The sequence below is a fragment of the Bufo bufo genome, chromosome 1 (genome assembly GCF_905171765.1).
Source record: "Bufo bufo chromosome 1, aBufBuf1.1, whole genome shotgun sequence".
NCBI classification, from domain to species: Eukaryota; Metazoa; Chordata; class Amphibia; order Anura; family Bufonidae; genus Bufo; species Bufo bufo.
In genome coordinates this window covers 807341951-807360278 of record NC_053389.1, presented here as the reverse complement: position 1 = coordinate 807360278, position 18328 = coordinate 807341951, and the positions used below count along the sequence as shown (strand labels likewise).

Sequence of the window (18328 nt, the reverse complement as noted above, 5' to 3'; positions counted from 1 at the left end):
CCTTGGCTTTCATGATGCTGGTTGATCACTAATGTTCACTACCAAACCTCTGAGGCCTTCACAGAACAGCTGTAGTTATACTGAGAATACATTACCCACAGGTGGACTCTATTTACTAATTAGGTGACTTTACTAATTAGGTGGTTTATCGCAGAAAATCCCAATATATACATTTAAGTTTGTGGGTGTAACGTGAAGAAATGTGTAAAATTTCAAGGAGTATGAATACTGTACTGTACCTCCATGTGGCTTTCAGGATGTGATGCAGGTGTCTTACGGACTGTGTCCTGCTCTGTATGCCCCGCGACTCAGCCAGTGCGATGATGATGACGTCATTGCGTCACCTGCGCCGGCCTCTGATAGGCTACACTATGCAAACGGTGAGGGACAGGATATGCAAACCAAGAAATCGGTTGGTTTATTTTTTGTTCCCGCCCATAAGCGGGTGGATGATGTCACTTTAATTAATTGATGTGTATCTATAAGAGTCACTGTGAATCTGAGATGTATCTGTTGATGAAGGCTGAAACGCGTTATTTTGAAATAATCTACTCTACTGAGCAATGAAGAAGATTAATATTCGCAACACATTGGCGGCTTGCTGAATTTTTTCATTGATCTACGTGGAGCACGCTCCTTCCGGGCAACGCCAGGTAATTAGCAGGTGCTGGCCATATTCGATTTGACCTCTGATAGGCTACAGACACTAGGCCTGAAGCCTATCAGAGGGAATGGAGCAGGGAGACCTCGCTCCCGTGCCCTACCGCGGCATTCAACTGTATCGCCATCCTGACAACGACGATACAGTCGAATATAGAGATATGAGGGCTTCCACAATGGAAGTGCTCATTTCCCTCGGCCCTGCCACCGCCCCCACTAATCTCCAGGGATGTTCCGCCTGAGGCGACCGCCTCACCTGGACTAATGTGCAGTGCGGCCCTGGGGACAAGTCATAATAATCATCATGTATGATTCTGCTGAGCTGCTGTACCACAGCCTATCCTGTGTGATACTGTCTGCTAAACTGTGGTATCTAATCCTATCCTGTGTGATACTGTCTGCTAAACTGTGGTATCTAATCCTATCATGTGTGATACTGTCTGCTAAACTGTGGTATCTAATCCTATCCTGTGTGATACTGTCTGCTAAACTGTGGTATCTAATCCTATCCTGTGTGATACTGTCTGCTAAACTGTGGTATCTAATCCTATCCTGTGTGATACTGTCTGCTAAACTGTGGTATCTAATCCTATCATGTGTGATACTGTCTGCTAAACTGTGGTATCTAATCCTATCATGTGTGATACTGTCTGCTGAGCTGTGGATCTAATCGTATCCTGTGTGATACTGTCTGCTGAGCTATGTATCTAATCCTATGATGTGTGATACTGTCTGCTGAGCTGTGTATCTAATCCTGTACTGTGTGATACTGTCTGCTAAACTGTGGTATCTAATCCTATCCTGTGTGATACAGCCTGCTGAGCTGTGTATCTAATACTATCATGTGTGATACTGCCTGCTGAGCTGTGTATCTAATCCTATCCTGTGTGATACTGCCTGCTGAGCTGTGTATCTAATACTATCATGTGTGATACTGCCTGCTGAGCTGTGTATCTAATCCTATCCTGTGTGATACTGCCTGCTGAGCTGTGTATCTAATCCTATCCTGTGTGATACTGCCTGCTGAGCTGTGTATCTAATCCTATCCTGTGTGATACTGCCTGCTGAGCTGTGTATCTAATCCTATCCTGTGTGATACTGTCTGCTGAGCTGAGTATCTAATCCTCTCCTGTGTGATACTGCCTGCTGAGCTGTGTATCTAATCATGTCCTGTGTGATACTGCCTGCTGAGCTGTGTATCTAATCCTATCATGTGTGATACTGTCTGCTGAACGGTGTATCTAATCCTATCCTGTGTGATACTGTCTGCTAACCTGTGTATCTAATCCTATTCTGTGTGATACTGTCTGCTGAGCTGTGTATCTAATCCTATCATGTGTGATACTGTCTGCTGAACGGTGTATCTAATCCTATCCTGTGTGATACTGTCTGCTAACCTGTGTATCTAATCCTATCCTGTGTGATACTGCCTGCTGAGCTGTGTATCTAATCCTTTCCTGTGTGATACTGTCTGCTGAGCTATGTATCTAATCCTATCCTGTGTGATACTGTCTGCTGAGCTGTGTATCTAATACTATCATGTGTGATACTGCCTGCTGTGTATCTAATACTATCATGTGTGATACTGTCTGCTGAGCTGTGTATCTAATCCTATGATGTGTGATACTGCCTGCTGAGCTGTGTATCTAATCCTATCCTGTGTGATACTGTCTGCTGAGCTGTGTATCTAATCCTATCCTGTGTGATACTGCCTGCTGAGCTGTGTATCTAATCCTATCCTGTGTGATACTGTCTGCTAAGCTGTGTATCTAATCCTATCCTGTGTGATACTGTCTGCTGAACGGTGTATCTAATCCTATCCTGTGTGATACTGTCTGCTGAGCTGTGTATCTAATCCTATCATGTGTGATACTGTCTGCTGAGCTGTGTATCTAATCCTTTCCTGTGTGATACTGTCTGCTGAGCTGTGTATCTAATCCTATCCTGTGTGATACTGTCTGCTGACCTGTGTATCTAATCCTATGATGTGTGATACTGCCTGCTGGACTGTGTATCTAATCCTATCCTGTGTGATACTGTCTGCTGAGCTGTGTATCTAATCCTATCATGTGTGATAGTGTCTGCTGAACGGTGTATCTAATCCTATCCTGTGTGATACTGTCTGCTGAGCTGTGTATCTAATCCTATCCTGTGTGATACTGTCTGCTGAGCTGTGTATCTAATCCTCTCCTGTGTGATACTGTCTGCTGAGCTGTGTATCTAATCCTATCCTGTGTGATACTGTCTGCTGAGCTGTGTATCTAATCCTATCCTGTGTGATACTGTCTGCTGAGCTGTGTATCTAATCCTGTCCTGTGTGATACTGTCAGCTGAGCTGTGTATCTAATCCTATCCTGTGTGATACTGTCTGCTGAGCTGTGTATCTAATCCTATGATGTGTGATACTGTCTGCTGAGCTGTGTATCTAATACTATCATGTGTGATACTGTCTGCTGAGCTGTGTATCTAATCCTATCCTGTGTGATACTGTCTGCTGACCTGCTGTATCTAATCCTATCCTGTGTGATACTGTCTGCTGAGCTATGTATCTAATCCTATCCTGTGTGATACTGTCTGCTGAGCTGTGTATCTAATCCTATCCTGTGTGATACAGTCTGCTGAGCTGTGTATCTAATCCTATCATGTGTGATACTGTCTGCTGAGCTGTGTATCTAATCCTATCCTGTGTGATACTGTCTGCTGAGCTGTGTATCTAATCCTATCCTGTGTGATACTGCCTGCTGAGCTGTGTATCTAATCCTATCATGTGTGATACTGTCTGCTGAGCCGTGTATCTAATCCTATCCTGTGTGATACTGTCTGCTGAGCTGTGTATCTAATCCTATCATGTGTGATACTGTCTGCTGAGCTGTGTATCTAATCCTGTACTGTGTGATACTGTCTGCTGAGCTGTGTATCTAATCCTATCATGTGTGATACTGTCTGCTGAGCTGTGTATCTAATCCTGTCCTGTGTGATACTGTCTGCTGAGCTGTGTATCTAATCCTGTCCTGTGTGATACTGTCTGCTGAGCTGTGTATCTAATCCTGTCCTGTGTGATACTGTCTGCTGAGCTGTGTATCTAATCCTATCATGTGTGATACTGTCTGCTGAGCTGTGTATCTAATCCTGTCCTGTGTGGTACTGTCTGCTGAGCTGTGTATCTAATCCTGTCATGTGTGATACTGTCTGCTGAGCTGTGTATCTAATCCTGTCCTGTGTGGTACTGTCTGCTGAGCTGTGTATCTAATCCTGTCCTGTGTGATACTGTCTGCTGAGCTGTGTATCTAATCCTGTCCTGTGTGATACTGTCTGCTGAGCTGTGTATCTAATCCTATCCTGTGTGATACTGCCTGCTGAGCTGTGTATCTAATCCTGTCCTGTGTGATACTGTCTGCTGAGCTGTGTATCTAATACTATCATGTGTGATACTGTCTGCTGAGCTGTGTATCTAATACTATCATGTGTGATACTGTCTGCTGACCTGTGTATCTAATCCTATCCTATGTGATACTGTCTGATGAGTGATGTATCTAATCCTATCCTGTGTGATACTGTCTGCTGAGCTGTGTATCTAATCCTATCCTGTGTGATACTGACTCCTGAGCTGTGTATCTAATCCTATCCTGTGTGATACTGTCTGCTGAGCTATGTATCTAATCTTATCCTGTGTGATACTGTCTGCTAAATCATGAATCTAATGCTATGATGTATGATACTGTCTGCTGAGCCGTGTATCTCATCCAATGATGTTTGATACTGCCTGCTGGACTGTGTATCTAATCTAATGATGTCTGATACTGCCTGCTGGACTTTGTATCTAATCCTATCCTGTGTGATACTGCCTGCTGTGCTATGTATCTAATCTTATCCTGTGTGATACTGACTGCTGAGCTGTGTATCTCAGGATATCACGTCACATACTGTCATGTGTGACACTGTCTGCCTAGTCGATGTATCTAAGCTTGTCATGACATATGATATCTGCTGAGCTGTTGCACTAAACCCCATAATGTGCGGTATCTAAGCGTGTCTCATGTGATACTGTCTGCTGAACTGCAGCAGCTAAGCCTTTCATGCACGATACAATGTCCACATGATCTGCTGTATCTAAGCCTAGCCTATGTGATACGGTGCAGCAGCCTTTTCCCTGTGGTGCGGAGGAAATTAGTGAGGCCGGCCGTTCTCCGCCTCACTACTCCTCTCATCCTCCTCCCTCTCTCCAGGAAGTCTTCAGGAGCATTCAGATGGTCATTCAACGGCTGATTACCCCCTGCCCTTCCGCTCCTGCCTCCTCCTCATTGTGCCCCGCGCCCACCTGCCAGGCAGCCCCAACAAGTCATTCACACTCTGCCTCCTGCCCAAACATTTGGCCGCAGTGACTTGTGCCTAATCCTGCGGTAAAAGTCACAATCTGTTCCAGGCCTGGAAGCCGCGGTCAGTGTCCGAAGATCAAAGGAGGGGGGGGTGAAAGAAGATTGAGAGGATGACATTCACAAAGATTGGAATTCTATCGATCTATCTATTCAGGGCCGTCTTTAATATTGATTGGACCCTGGGCAAGAATTTACTTGGGCCCCCTGGATCCCGACTTCCCACACACTAGCATGCAATCACGCCCTCCACCACAACACACACACACAAAATAAAATCCACACACCTGGTAGAGTAGTAAACTGTAATAATGATGAAGGTGTTCCTTGGCAGAGTTTACATTAGACCTGCTATAGACACCGGAACTACGACGTTTAGCTGTTGTGGTTCTGGTGACTATTGTGTCCCTTAATATAGAGGGGGGAAAAAATAATCAGCACAAAAGTATCAAATAAAATGGCTGTATCATTACTCTAAAAATTAAAAAAGCACAACACTATTTTATTTATTTTTTTACAATGTGCAGATAGTACTGTACTACTCCCCCCTCCATCCACCCTACATACAGGGTAATACAGCCCCATACCTCTTACATCCAGTGACGTCTCCTTTGATGTAGATGTTCTCTTTCCTCATCTTCTCCTTTCAGACCTTCAGACCAGACACCATTTTTAAGCCATTTCTCGTCTCTGCAGTTTGACAAAAAAAATCTTAGTTTACTACTTTTCCATCATCCTGGACAAATCATCCTACCACCCCCAATACTGTGCCGCTGTGTTCCCCAATACTATAGTGCAGAAACAGATAAACCCCCTGATAATACTAGTACCATGCAGATAGAGCCCTTCAATAATTATTGGCACGTAGTGCCCTAAAATGACTGCGCCCAGCAAATAGTGCCCCTGACACTAATAGTGTAAACATAACGTCCCCCAAAAATAATTGTGGTAAGCTGATGCTGTGCCAAGGTGCCCCCACAGTAATAGTGCTCCCAAAAGTCCCACCAATAGGAATAATTCTCTGCTGGAGCACACATGGTAGTAATAGTGCTCCTACAGTGCCCCCAACATGTCCCCACTGTACCCCAGAAGTAATAATGCTCCCATAGTGCCCATACTATTAATCATGTTCCCCATAGACCCCCAGTAGTAATAAAGCCCATCATAATGCCCCCCAGTAGTAATAATTTTCCTTATAATGTGCCAGTGCAAAAAATACCCCTTTTAATGCCCCCAGTTGAACTAATGTCCCCATAGTGCCCCCATAATGTGCCAGTATAAAATACCACTACATAGTGCCCCAAGTAAATGCCCTATAGTGCTCCTCTGCCCCCTTCTTCCTAGTGCCACCCATAATGTACCAGTATAAAATGCCCCAGTAGATGCCCTCAGTTTTCCCCCATAATTTGTAAGTATAAAATACCCCTTCTTAGTGCTCCCCATAGATGAGCCCATAGTACTCCTCTCCCCCTTCCCCATACTACCCACCATAATGTGACCCAGTATAAAATACCCCTATACAGTTCCCCCCATATAAAATACCCCTTCTTTGTGGCCTCAGTAGATGCCCCATAGTGCTGCCAATAATGTGCCAGTAAGAAGTGCCCCAAAGATGCCACCCAATAATATATTAATAACAAGTGCCCCATAGATGCCCCCCAATCATGTGACAGTAACAAGTGCCCCCATAGATGCCCCCCAATCATGTGACAGTAACAAGTGCCCCCATGGATGCCCCCCAATCATGTGCCAGTAACAAGTACCCCATAGATGCCCCCCAATCATGTGCCAGTAACAAGTACCCCTAAAGATGCCCCTCAATCATGTGCCAGTAACAAGTGCCCCCATAGATGCCCCCCAATCATGTGTCAATAACAAGAGCCCCCATAGATGCCCCCAATCATGTGCCAGTAATAAGCGGCCCCAAAGATGCCACCCAATCATGTGCCAGTAACAAGTGCCCCCATAGATGCCACACAATCATGTGCCAGTAACAAGTGCCCCCATAGATGCCCCCCAATCATGTGTTCATAACAAGAGCCCCCATAGATGCCCCCCAATCATGTGCCAGTAACAAGTACCCCCATAGATGCCTCCCAATCATGTGCCAGTAACAAGTGCCCCATAGATGCCACCCAATCATGTGCCAGTAACAAGTGCCCTCATAGATGCCCCTCAATCATGTGCCAGTAACAAGTACCCCCATAGATGCCCCCAATCATGTGTTCATAACAAGAGCCCCCATAGATGCCCTTAATCATGTGCCAGTAACAAGTAACCCCAAAGATGCCACCCAATCATGTGCCAGTAATAAATGCCCCCATAGATGCCCCCCAATCATGTGCCAATAACAAGTGCCCCCATAGATGCCTCCCAATCATGTGCCAGTAACAAGTGCCCCCATAGATGCCTCCCAATCATGTGCCAGTAACAAGTGCCCCAAAGATGCCACCCAATCATGTGCCAGTAATAAGTGCCCCCATAGATGCCCCCCAATCATGTGCCAATAACAAGTACCCCATAGATGCCTTCCAATAATGTGCCAGTAACAAGTGCCCCCATAGATGCCACCCGATCATGTGCCAGTAACAAGTGCCTCCATAGATGCCCCCCAATCATGTGCCAATAACAAGTGCCCCCATAGATGCCTCCCAATCATCTGCCAGTAACAAGTGCCCCCATAGATGCCTCCCAATCATGTGCCAGTAACAAGTGCCCCAAAGATGCCACCCAATCATGTGCCAGTAACAAGTGCCCCATATATGCCTCCCAAACATATGCCAGTAATAAGTGCCCCCATAGATGCCGCCCAATCATGTGCCAGTAACAAGTGCCCCCATAGATGCCTCCCAATCATGTGCCAGTAACAAGTGCCCGAAATATGCCACCCAATCATGTGCAAGTAATAAGTGCCCCCATAGATGCCCCCCAATCATGTGCCAATAACAAGTGCCCCATAGATGCCCCCCAATCATGTGCCCATAACAAGTGCCCCAAAGATGCCACCCAATCATGTGCCAGTAATAAGTGCCCCCATAGATGCCCCCCAATCATGTGCCAATAACAAGTGCCCCCATAGATGCCTCCCAATCATGTGCCAGTAACAAGTGCCCCCATAGATGCCTCCCAATCATGTGCCAGTAACAAGTGCCCCATATATGCCTCCCAAACATATGCCAGTAATAAGTGCCCCCATAGATGCCCCCCAATCATGTGCCAGTAAAAGTGCCCCCATAGATGCCTCCCAATCATGTGCCAGTAACAAGTGCCCCCATAGATGCCTCCCAATCATGTGCCAGTAACAAGTGCCCCCATAGATGCCCCCCAATCATGTGCCAATAACAAGTGCGCCATAGATGCCTCCCAATAATGTGCCAGTAATAAGAGCCCCCATAGATGCCACCCGATCATGTACCAGTAACAAGTGCCCCCATAGATGCCCCCCAATCATGTGCCAATAACAAGTGCCCCATAGATGCCTCCCAATCATGTGCCAGTAACAAGTGCCCCCATAGATGCCCCCCAATCATGTGCCAATAACAAGTGCCCCATAGATGCCTCCCAATAATGTGCCAGTAATAAGAGCCCCCATAGATGCCACCCGATCATGTGCCAGTAACAAGTGCCCCCATAGATGCCTCCCAATCATGTGCCAGTAATAAGTGCCCCATAGATGCCCCCAATCATGTGCCAATAACAAGTGCCCCATAGATGCCACCCGATCATGTGCCAGTAACAAGTGCCCCCATAGATGCCTCCCAATCATGTGCCAGTAACAAGTGCCCCCATAGATGCCACCCAATCATGTGCCAGTAACAGTTGCCCCCATAGATGCCCCCCAATCATGTGCCAGTAGTAGTACCATATAAAAAAAATAAACACTTACCTCCATCAGGCTGGCAGAGATGCGATGCAGACCTCTTCCAGCCTGTGTCCCGCGCTGTACGGCTCAGGCGGCGCGATGCTGTTATTGCGCCGCCTGCACCGGCCACTGATAGGCTGCATGTAGTAATGAATCCCAACAGCTGTGTCTTTTTTTATTCCAGAATATATCATGATAAAGGCATGTTTGCCGAAACGGCGATACAGATGACTATGGAGATGAGCGCTTCCACAATCGAAACGCTCATCTCCCTGTGCCCTGCCGCCGCCCCCACGTCACCTGTGGCCAGCGGGGCTCAAGAGGCAGCTGCCCCTTTTGCCCAGCCTTAAAGACCGCCCTGTATATATCTATCTATCATCTACCTTCTATCTATCTCCATGCTGGGAGTTGTAGTTCCACAGCAGCTTGGTGACCTTTGGTTTAGTGCAGGGATCTGAAATCTTCGGCGCTCCAGCTGTTGTGAAGCTACAATTCCCAGAATACGCACTCACTCATCTGTTCTTTAAAACTCCCATAGACGTATATGGAGCATGCTGGGAGTTATAGTTTAACAGCAGCTGGCGTGCCGGAGATTGCTGATCGCTGGTTTAGTGTATTGAATTTTGCAGATATCAGAGCGCGTTTCTGGAATCAAGCATAAAACACCAAAAAAATGAACCTGACCCCGACGTGATTTGAACACGCAACCTTCTGATCTGGAGTCAGACGCGCTACCGTTGCGCCACGAGGTCAACTGGTACTTGGTACAGACGTCTCTTCACCAAAATGCTGATCAGCAGCAATTCTGAACAGACCGGCCTTCCAGACCATCTTGTTTGGGTGCATTAGATGCCATCTGCTCGCTGATGTTGCACTTTGGTGCTTTTGGGATGTTTTTGTCTTGAGCTTGCATCCTGTCTGGTTCAATCCCTCAGAAGAACTACTGTAGAGCAAACTGCAGTAAATGTTCCTCAGGACGAGGATAGTATGGTGGACATCACAGCTCGTTGTATATGGGGCTGACTAGCCATAGATTGGTCAGAGTGTCCTTGCTGATCCCTGTCCACCAATGGAAGCGCATTAGACACCTGAACATCAGAACTGGAATATGGAGCACTAGAAGAAGGTGGCCTGGTCTGATGAATCACGTGTACATTAGGTGGACAGCTGTATGCATCACTTACCTGGGGGAAGAGATGGCACCAGAACGCATTATGGTAAGAAGACAAGTCGGTGGAAGCAGTGGGATGTTCTGCTGGACACCTTGGGATGTGACACCACCTACCTAACCATTGTACAAACGAGAATCTCCTTAAATACCAGAGGTGCTCCCTAATGGCAATGGCATCTTTATTCAAGATAGTGAGCCTTGCTCTCAAGAATGTGGAGAACAGGTTGTTGAGATGACAAGGAAATAATGGCAGAAGGAAGCACATATCATATTTACAAAACTCGTGCCCGTTGCATAAAACATGTCTACAAGTTCATATGCTTTGTGGTTTAAGTCCCTCATTATAAGGGAATATTTCTCATAGCCATTACAGTCTCTTAAAGAGGCAGTCCTTTTAACTCTGCCTAGTCTCACCATTACCTAGGAGGCCCTTCCTGTTACAAAGGCGATGTTCTTACATGTGACACCCCCCTAGGATCTCTCATCAGAGTCCTCAGTATTGCCTGCTTCTGCTGTAGCGTGTTGCAGAGGAGCTCCTGTCCACATCTTCACCAGACTCTCTGAGCTCATGGACCACTCTCACTCCAGTTGGAGGTCTCTCATCATCGCCTCTGGACATTACTACTTCTAGGCCTCTGTCACTTCATTGGATGGTCTGCCTGAGAACATTCTGGTTTCTGAAATTGCTTGGCATGCTTGGTGTAGGGAGACTCCCTCTCCTTCCATATTCTCTGACAACTCCTCCATATTTGCGGCCTCTGTGGTTAGCTCTCATGTGGGAGAGAAAATCCCTGTACATCTGCCAACTCTTTCACCGTGGAAAGTCTACAGGAGATAGACTCCCCTCTTTTTCTGCATTGTCTGCAGGCCATTACTGTCTGTGTCCATCTCCTATTCACCAAAGCAGCAGTGACCACCACACCCAGGAACGTAGCTGAAGGCTCATGGGCCCTGGTGCGAGAGTTCATCTTCTGCCCCCCTTCCCTCAGTGCTTTGTGTCCAGGAGCAGGGGAGCACATAGCCTTTGTGCTCCCTGAGGCAAAAATTGAAACAGCACTCCTCCAATGTCAAATTCTTGACCTAACCCATTCCCTCCAGCCAGAGGTGTAACTTGACCAGCATGCACTTTCTATAATACCGGTGTCTTCTTATGTGGCCCAAGGGTCTTTGAGCCCCCTCAGGCTCCTGGGCCCGGTAGCGACTGCTACCTCTGCACCCCCTATAGCTACGCCCCTGACCACACCTTGTCCACAACCAGGGAAGATAGTTTAGGCCTGGACTGCTTCTCTTAGGCCTCTCTAACGCAAGGCATGCACCAAGACCCCATTATCTGTTTGGTCCTTTTCTTCTTTGTGAAACACCCACCAGTGGGATGCATGCTGCTCTTGGCGTTACGGCTCCACTCCACCAGGAATACACATGCCAGAGGAAGACCCCCTCCCCTCCAGCTCTCTGTGTTTACTAAGTTGTTCCTGCAGCAGGCCTTTTTCTGGTGTCCAACCTCATTGGGGGAGTGGTATGGCTTGCCAAGTGGGCTTATGTTCATTCTGCTCAAGATGGCGCTGCCAGGTGCTTATATTAGGATGAGTCCAAAATTATCCGCACTCTGGCTCTAGAATTTATTTTAATTAGCTTTCAGAAAAGACAAATACATATTTTTTTCAACGCAATCTCCCTGCTTTTCAATACACTTTGCCCGTCTGTCAACAAGCCTTTGTATTTCTTCACAAAAAATGTTTTGGGCTGAGCTGAGAGCCACTAATGCACCTCTGTCTTCACCTATTCATCAGATGTGAATCTTCGTCTCCAAAGCATCAATTTTCCAGTTGATGGTTGCCTTTCTTGGAAGATGTTTCCATTCCTTACTCTAATGTTTACTCTCAGGCTCGTGGTGATGAATCCATGTCTCGTCAAAAGTAATGATTCTTCTTAAGAGGCTTTCACCTTCCTTAGAGTATCTGTCCCAATTGTGGTTGCAGATATCGAAATGCCTCTGTTTGAGCTCTTCCATCTCACCAAAAAAATTTAAAACCCAAGTCTGTCATGGATTATTGATAGGTTGAGCAACGGCTAATTTGCAAATGATTTGCCACATAATCCACTGCCACTCGTCTATCCCACAGAATCAGTTCCAGTGCAGCCTTAAAGTTGTCATCAGTCATGGACGGTCGTCTGGCTCCGTCTTCATGGTTGACACTTGTGCGAGCGCATATTTCTGGTCCTGCCCGTGTTCCCTGGACTATTACTAACTGCTGGCATAGCAAATGTGTACCCTGTACCCATGTACTATGCCAGGATTAGCTGAGCGTGCGGGATCCTGCCTCTGCCTGCTCCGCTCAGCTAAGAGAACTGACATGCAGTCTGCTGTGCGTCCCCTCCAAGTTCGGATCAGCAACAGGTAGCTGTAGAAGCATAAAGTATTAATATGAAATTACCCATAATTTCGCCCTTAATTAAGATGGCGATTACTGTTTGTGAACATAGGAGGAGAATAGAGGCAGAGCATGCGCAGTGACAGGGAGGACAACGCCGAGGTTGCGGCGTGCTTTTCAAGCAAATTACATGTCCGGAAATGGTGATTATTTGACAGTATTTATGACTATGATTTCCCCCCTCTTCTTTTTCTTTTTGTTTATAGATGTTTATATATTCTCTATAATATTCGGATGGCCAGGCGGTTTTTATCTGATATACACAGGCACTATTGCACTTTATTGGATATATATAAATGAATGCACATGTATGAATTATATTTGAATAGAATTGTATTCACACTAGATACAAATTATGTACTGTTTATATTGATTAGTAATTGATTAATCATGGCATATATAAACACTTGCATTTTGTAATTCACTTTTTTCACCATCTACAGAGGAGTGCAGTGGACTTTTTTGCATATACACTCACCTAAAGAATTATTAGGAACACCATACTAATACAGTGTTGGACCCCCTTTTGCCTTCAGAACTGCCTTAATTCTACGTGGCATTGATTCAACAAGGTGCTGATAGCATTCTTTAGAAATGTTGGCCCATATTGATAGGATAGCATCTTGCAGTTGATGGAGATTTGAGGGATGCACATCCAGGGCACGAAGCTCCCGTTCCACCACATCCCAAAGATGCTCTATTGGGTTGAGATCTGGTGACTGTGGGGGCCATTTTAGTACAGTGAACTCATTGTCATGTTCAAGAAACCAATTTGAAATGATTCGAGCTTTGTGACATGGTGCATTATCCTGCTGGAAGTAGCCATCAGAGGATGGATACATGTTCTCATTCTGTTTACGCCAAATTCGGACTCTACCATTTGAATGTCTCAACAGAAATCGAGACTCATCAGACCAGGCAACATTTTTCCAGTCTTCAACAGTCCAATTTTGGTGAGCTCGTGCAAATTGTAGCCTCTTTTCCCTATTTGTAGTGGAGATGAGTGGTACCCGGTGGGGTCTTCTGCTGTTGTAGCCCATCCGCCTCAAGGTTGTGCGTGTTGTGGCTTCACAAATGCTTTGCTGCAGACCTCGGTTGTAACGAGTGGTTATTTCAGCCAACGTTGCTCTTCTATCAGCTTGAATCAGTCGGCCCATTCTCCTCTGACCTCTAGCATCCACAAGGCATTTTTGCCCACAGGACGGCCGCATACTGGATGTTTTTCCCTTTTCACACCATTCTTTGTAAACCCTAGAAATGGTTGTGTGTGGAAATCCCAGTAACTGAGCAGATTGTGAAATACTCAGACCGGCCCGTCTGGCACCAACAACCATGCCACGCTCAAAATTGCTTAAATCACCTTTCTTTCCCATTCTGACATTCAGTTTGGAGTTCAGGAGATTGTCTTGACCAGGAGCACCCCCCTAAATGCATTGAAGCAACTGCCATGTGATTGGTTGACTAGATAATTGCATTAATGAGAAATAGAACAGGTGTTCCTAATAATTCTTTAGGTGAGTGTATACGTACCCAGGATCAAGGGTTGAACGCTGGCACCCAGATTGCTATATCCAAGGAGAGCTGCCCTGTTTTGTGAATTTCTACATAGATAGCTAGATAGATTAAAGATATATAGATATTAGATAGATAGATAGATAGATAGATAGATAGATAGATAGATAGATAGCTTGACAAAGGCTCCACTGAGAGAGCTGAAATGCATTGCTTTGGGTAAATAAACATCACTGAGATTTCACCACAAGACCGGAATGCTGCCCATTTTTTGTCATTTCTAGATAGATAGATAATAGATAGATAGATAGATAGATAATAGATAGATAGATAGATGGATAGATAGATAGATAGATAGATAGATAATAGATAGATAGATAGATGATAGATAGATAGACATTAGATAGATAGATAGATAGATAGATAGATAGATAGATAGATAGATAGATAGATACAATAGATAGATAGATAGATAGATAGATAGATAGATAGATATGAGATAGATAGATAGATAGATAGATATATAGATAGATAGATGATAGATAGATATATAGATAGATAGATGATAGATAGATAGATAGATAGATAATAGATAGGAAATATGAGATAGATAGATAGATTTAGAGATAGATAGATTAATAGATAGATAGATAGATAGATAGATAGATAGATAGATAGATAGATAGATGATAGATAGATAGATAGATAGATAGATAGATAATAGATAGGAAATATGAGATAGATAGATAGATAGATTTAGAGATAGATAGATAGATTAATAGATAGATATGAGATAGATAGATTTAGAGATAGATAGATATGAGATAGATTAGATTGTATGCATATGTTTTTAATTGTCTTCTTTCTCATGGAACCAGACATAATTGGATTTAGCAGATAGTAAAATATTTGCATTTGGACAGAGCAGTAGAAGTGAAAGGTGGGACACTTGTAAAATCTATTGTCCTCTCCTTTGACCCATCCATAAGGGAATTAATCACAGCTTATCCTCCTAATCCATTTTATCTGTGGGGTCTTTTGTGACTCTCATTTTTGGCTTTAAAGCCGTTAAATCCTATCTCTTTCTTTGGTCCGGCAGCTGCTTAGATATTCAAGGTGCCTTAATTCCCCATCAAGCTTCTTCTAACTCATTTCATCCGCCTGATAAAGTCCATAAAATGGGCTCAGGATTCCATAGAAACCACAGATTACAGCCAAAAATCCTCCAAAAGAGGAAATGCCTTCAGATGAGAAGATAGGGACCATCACTAAGAAGACATATAGAATGATACAGATCAAACCAAAGGTCCACAGACCATAGTTGAGGGTCATGTAATCAAACATCTTACTAGAATACAACATTTTAAGCTGGCTAGAAGCAAAATAGTGATCAGTCATGATCCAACCATAAACAACCATTATTCCAGAAAATCTCTAAATCAGCTCTACTAAAGGGAATCCCTCCGACCACTATGGTTTGTAGTTTTTAATAATGTTTGACCTGTCAGTGACCAAAGATGGAAAAAAGTTCTGGAATCAGAACTTTAGTTTAATAGATGTTAGAATACGATTAGATGAATACGATAGATAGATAGATAGATAGATAGATAGATAGATAGATAGATAGATATTTAGATAGAATAAATTTGGTTCCTTCTACTAATATACATAGAGGAGAAATGCCCCATCACAATGTAGGTACCTGTTCACACCACTGTTCTGCTTTTCTTCCCATTAGTGAAAACAAACATCATCTGGATACAATCTTATCTTCTCATCTGGAGTCAGATTTTTCTGTATTTATTGTTTATAAAATACATTTATTACAATCAAATTGTCACACACACTTCTCATCTGGAGTCAGATGTTCTACCAGGGGGCCTCAAGGTCCTCTGTCAAGGTCCAGCCCTGAGATTTGGGCACTATGTTAGTTATGTGAACACATCCTGTACACGCCTCAGTGACAGGTTACTATGATGAGAAGACATACCATCTACAGGCTGGGAGGATCAGAGATAGACCTTCCTGCCTATGGTCTCCTTTACTACACACACAGTACACCAGCCCAATATTCATCACTTTCAGACCTCACAGCTTCAAGGCTCAATATCTAATTAATTAACTAATTACTCATGTGAAAAGAGAGGGGGAGCTGGGACTGGGGAGCGAGTAATGGGATTACTGGGCAGGCCAGGTCCTCCGGTGACTGGTCAGGGATGCTGACTACCTATTGGCCATCTCATTTGTAAAGAGGACACAATGTGTAGATGGAGCGAACTAGATATAAATGGGCTGTGTTTGGTTCCATTAGGGAAATTCTCAATGTTCCTGTGAGATAAGGAGAATTTGTACTGGGTCACGTTCGGACGATGAGAGGCGATAAGGAAGCAAAGTCACCGCCAGGGGCTCAAAGAAAGGTAAAGAGACCAAAACAGACTTTCTTATAGATAGATTTAAGCTCAGGTACAACTTCTGGCTTGTAGAGACCTATTTCTTATCATATAAGTGTATAGGGTGGAACAGGCACTCAATCACCAGAGGCTGCGAAGAGTTATTTATGTAGATAGGTGTAGTGTGGGTACACTATATCCACACTACACCTATCTACATAAATACCTCTTCGCTGCCTCAGGTGATTAAGTGCCTGTTCCACCCTATACACATTTGATTTGTTTCCTCAAAAGGACTGGGGCAGTCCTGGCACAAGAGCACCAAGGTCCACTAGTTGTGTAGGGTGAGCCACCATTCATTATATTTAGAAACATAGAATGTGTCGGCAGATAAGAACCATTTGGCCCATCTAGTCTGCCCAATATCCTGAGTACTATGGATAGCCCCTGGCCCTATCTTATATGAAGGATGGCCTTATGCCTATCCCATGCATGCTTAAACTCCTTCACTGTATTTGCAGCTACCACTTCTGCAGGAAGGCTATTCCATGCATCCACTACTCTCTCAGTAAAATAATACTTCCTGATATTACTTTTAAACCTTTGCCCCTCTAATATATTTGCCTATTTCTTATAATAACAGAGGGTTTGTTACAATTGTAGTAGTATAGTCAATCCTCTTTGAGCTTCGCAAATCTCCTTCATGTAGTTGAGGATAGACCATCAATATGAAAATCTCAGAAACCCCCAAATGAACAGGCAGTTATTGTGAAGGAAATGTTCCTTCCTGATAATTGCCTGCTCATCAGAGGAGGTGAGAGCAGTATTTACATGCAGCGAGCACCTCCACAGTATGGGGACAAGCGATGGTTACTGCTATCATTCTTTCTCCTAAAGACTCATTGTTTCTGGGCCGCAGATCACTGTTCATGCAGCACAATCTGCTGCCCAGAAACAATGATGTCATATGCTGCATAAATGATGAACTCACCTGATAGGTGTATGTTTTGCTCATTAACCGGGTGATCAGCGACACCTTTACAAAGGCTGATTATCAGGAACGACCGTTCGTACTAATGTTCATTTCCTAATAATCAGCCCGACAATTATTTGGTGTAAACCCACCTTTACTGTGGGTTATTTCCATCTTGGCCATGAAAGGCTGAGATGGGACAACCCCTTTAAGGATGTATTTTGTGAACATGAACCAAGAACATAAATTTGAAGACCATGATGAGATTGTCTAACTTCCTAAGATCTTGAGAATGAATGGGCTTGGTCCCGACCCTTTAGAGTGATCCCTCAGTCTGATAATATATGGAGTTCAATGTTAGATGGTTCCACATATTTTGTTTATTTTAATAATTTATCTAATGTCCCATTATAATATCAGGATAAATTATGGGACTCCTCAGAGGAGGTCTTAAGTTTCTACCTTGTCAATACGGAGGCTGGGTTTCTAATATAATCTAATAAATAAAACCTAATGATTTCTAATAAAATATTTTACTCCTCAACAGCTTTTGAAACCACAAGTAGAACGACGAAGACGAGAGAGGATTAACAGCTGTTTGGAGATGCTAAGAGTTCTCTTATCTGAAGCAATGAAAAATGAGGTAAAAATGGTGGGAACAGCCACCTCACATACACTGGCTCTTATGGCTCTTCTCAACCTTTAGAATAAAGCTTATAGATATACATTTTATAACATGAATTACTAATACCAGTCTCATACATGTAAGTCAACCTGTTCATCTAGACAAATGTTAGGTTTGGTGGTCCTTTAAATGGGCTACTGGGGCCAAAGCCAAAATGCATGATGAAATTATTTGGCAAACATTTTGTATCTAGTATCTAAAATTTTTCCATCAGCCACTTTACAAATTGGGAAGATGTGAGTTTACACGTTGAGGTCATGAAGATATGAA

The 18328-nt window shown here is 44.1% G+C and overlaps 1 protein-coding gene and 1 non-coding gene across 2 annotated transcripts in view; both read right to left on the bottom strand.

Moving 5' to 3' along the window:
- LOC120988746 (transcription factor HES-2-like) overlaps positions 1 to 18328 on the bottom strand; it is a 100923-nt gene that overhangs the window by 10626 nt on the left and 71969 nt on the right. The gene's annotated exons all lie outside the window — the stretch shown is intronic.
- Positions 9576 to 9647, bottom strand: TRNAW-CCA. The gene has a single exon. It is a non-coding gene; the product is annotated as a tRNA-Trp (tRNA).